This window comes from Lolium perenne, unplaced genomic scaffold, assembly GCF_019359855.2.
Source record: "Lolium perenne isolate Kyuss_39 unplaced genomic scaffold, Kyuss_2.0 unplaced25, whole genome shotgun sequence".
NCBI classification, from domain to species: domain Eukaryota; kingdom Viridiplantae; phylum Streptophyta; class Magnoliopsida; order Poales; family Poaceae; genus Lolium; species Lolium perenne.
The window spans coordinates 1,159,832-1,163,114 of NW_027248983.1; positions in this window are offsets into that span (position 1 = coordinate 1,159,832).

Consider the following 3,283-nt stretch of genomic DNA (forward strand, 5'->3'; position numbering starts at 1 on the left):
ACGGACCCGGGGCTACAAAATTGGTTCAAACAACACCCCACCATGATATTGTACACACTATGTGGACACACACAATTTTTTGGGTCATTCCCACCCTCCGATGCTCGCTTTCCACGGAAACCCTAATCCATTGACAAATTGCCGTTAGCGCATGTGCGTGTAGCCGGACGCACCCGGGAGTACAAAATTGGTTGAAACAACACCCCACCATGATAATGTACACACCATGTGGACACACACAATTTTTAGGGTCATTCCCACACTCCGGGGCTCGCTTTCCAGGGAAACCCTAATCCATTGACCGTGCGGTCTACAACATTGACTAATCGGCGTCAGCGCATGTGCGTGTAGCCGGACGCACCCGGGGGTACAAAATTGGTTCAAACAACACCCCACCATGATATTGTACACACCATGTGGACACACACAATTTTTTGGGTCATTCCCACCCTCCGATGCTCGCTTTCCACGGAAACCCTAATCCATTGACAAATTGCCGTCATCGCATGTGCGTGTAGCCGGACGCACCCGGGGGTACAAAATTGGTTCAAACAACACCCCACCATGATAATGTACACACCACGTGGACACACACAATTTTTTGGGTCATTCCCACACTATTGGGCTCGCTTTCCAGGGAAACCCTAATCCATTGACCGTGCGGTCTACAACATTGACTAATTGTCGCCAGCGCATGTGCGTGTAGCCGGACGCACCCGGGGGTACAAAATTGGTTCAAACAACACCCCACCATGATATTGTACATACCATGTGGACACACACAATTTTTTGGGTCATTCCCACCCTCCGATGCTCGCTTTCCACAAAAACCCTAATCCATTGACAAATTGCCGTCAGCCCATGTGCATGTAGCCGGATGCACCCGGGGTACAAAATTGATTCAAACAACACCCCACCATGATAATGTACACACCATGTGGACACACACAATTTTTTGTGTCATTCCCACACTCCGGGGCTCGCTTTCCAGGGAAACCCTAATCCATTGACCGTGCGGTCTACAACATTGACTAATTATCGTCAGCGCATGTGCGTGTAGCCGGACCACCCGGGGGCACAAAATTGGTTCAAACAACACCCCACCATGATATTGTACACACCATGTGGACACACACAATTTTTTGGGTCATTCCCACCATCCGATGCTCGCTTTCCACGGAAACCCTAATCCATTGACAAATTGACGTCAGCGCATGTGCGTGTAGCCGGACCCACCCGGGGGTACAAAATTGGTTCAAACAACACCCACCATGATAATGTACACACCATGTGGACACACACAATTTTTGGGTCATTCCCACACTATGGGGCTCGCTTTCCAGGGAAACCCTAATCCATTGATCGTGCGGTCTACAACATTGACTAATCGCCGTCAGCGCATGTGCGTGTAGCCGGACGCACCCGGGGGTACAAAATTGGTTCAAACAACACCCCACCATGATATTGTACACACCATGTGGACACACACAATTTTTTGGGTCATTCCCACCCTCCGATGCTCGCTTTCCACGGAAACCCTAATCCATTGACAAATTTCCGTCAGCGCATGTGCGTGTAGCCGGACGCACCCGGGGGTACAAAATTGGTTCAAACAACACCCCACCATGATAATGTACACACCATGTGGACACACCCAATTTTTTGGGTCATTCCCACACTATGGGGCTCGCTTCCTAGGGAAACCCTAATCCATTGACCATGCGGTCTACAACATTGACTAATTGTCGTCAGCGCATGTGCGTGTAGCCGGACGGACCCGGGGGTACAAAATTGGTTCAAACAACACCCCACCATGATATTGTACACACCATGTGGACACACACAATTTTTTGGGTCATTCCCACCCTCCGATGCTCGCTTTCCACGGAAACCCTAATCCATTGACAAATTGCCGTTAGCGCATGTGCGTGTAGCCGGACGCACCCGGGAGTACAAAATTGGTTCAAACAACACCCCACCATGATAATGTACACACCATGTGGACACACACAATTTTTAGGGTCATTCCCACACTCCGGGGCTCGCTTTCCAGGGAAACCCTAATCCATTGACCGTGCGGTCTACAACATTGACTAATCGCCGTCAGCGCATGTGCGTGTAGCCGGACGCACCCGGGGGTACAAAATTGGTTCAAACAACACCCCACCATGATATTGTACACAACATGTGGACACACACAATTTTTTGGGTCATTCCCACCCTCCGATGCTCGCTTTCCACGGAAACCCTAATGCATTGACAAATTGCCGTCAGCGCATGTGCGTGTAGCCGGACGCACCCGGGGGTACAAAATTGGTTCAAACAACACCCCACCATGATAATGTACACACCACGTGGACACACACAATTTTTTGGGTCATTCCCACACTATGGGGCTCGCTTTCCAAGGAAACCCTAATCCATTGACCGTGCGGTCTACAACATTGACTAATTGTCGCCAGCGCATGTGCGTGTAGCCGGACGCACCCGGGGGTACAAAATTGGTTCAAACAACACCCCACCATGATATTGTTCACACCATGTGGACACACACAATTTTTTGGGTCATTCCCACCCTCCGATGCTCGCTTTCCACGAAAACCCTAATCCATTGACAAATTGCCGTCAGCGCATGTGCATGTAGCCGGATGCACCCGGGGTACAAAATTGATTCAAACAACACCCCACCATGATAATGTACACACCATGTGGACACACACAATTTTTTGTGTCATTCCCACACTCCGGGGCTCGCTTTCCAGGGAAACCCTAATCCATTGACCGTGCGGTCTACAACATTGACTAATCGCCATCAGCGAATGCGCGTGTAGCCGGACGCACCCGGGGGTACAAAATTGGTTCAAACAACACCCCACCATGATATTGTACACACCATGTGGACACACACAATTTTTTGGATCATTCCCACCCTCCGATGCTCGCTTTCCACGGAAACCCTAATCCATTGACAAATTGCTGTCAGCGCATGTGCGTGTAGCCGGATGCACCCGGGGGTACAAAATTGGTTCAAACAACACCCCACCATGATAATGTACACACCACGTGGACACACACCATTTTTTGGGTCATTCCCACACTATGGGGCTCGCTTTCCAGGGAAACCCTAATCCATTGACCGTGCGGTCTACAACATTGACTAATTGTCGTCAGCGCATGTGCGTGTAGCCGGACGCACCCGGGGGTACAAAATTGGTTCAAACAACACCCCACCATGATATTGTACACACCATGTGGACACACACAATTTTTTGGGTCATTCCCA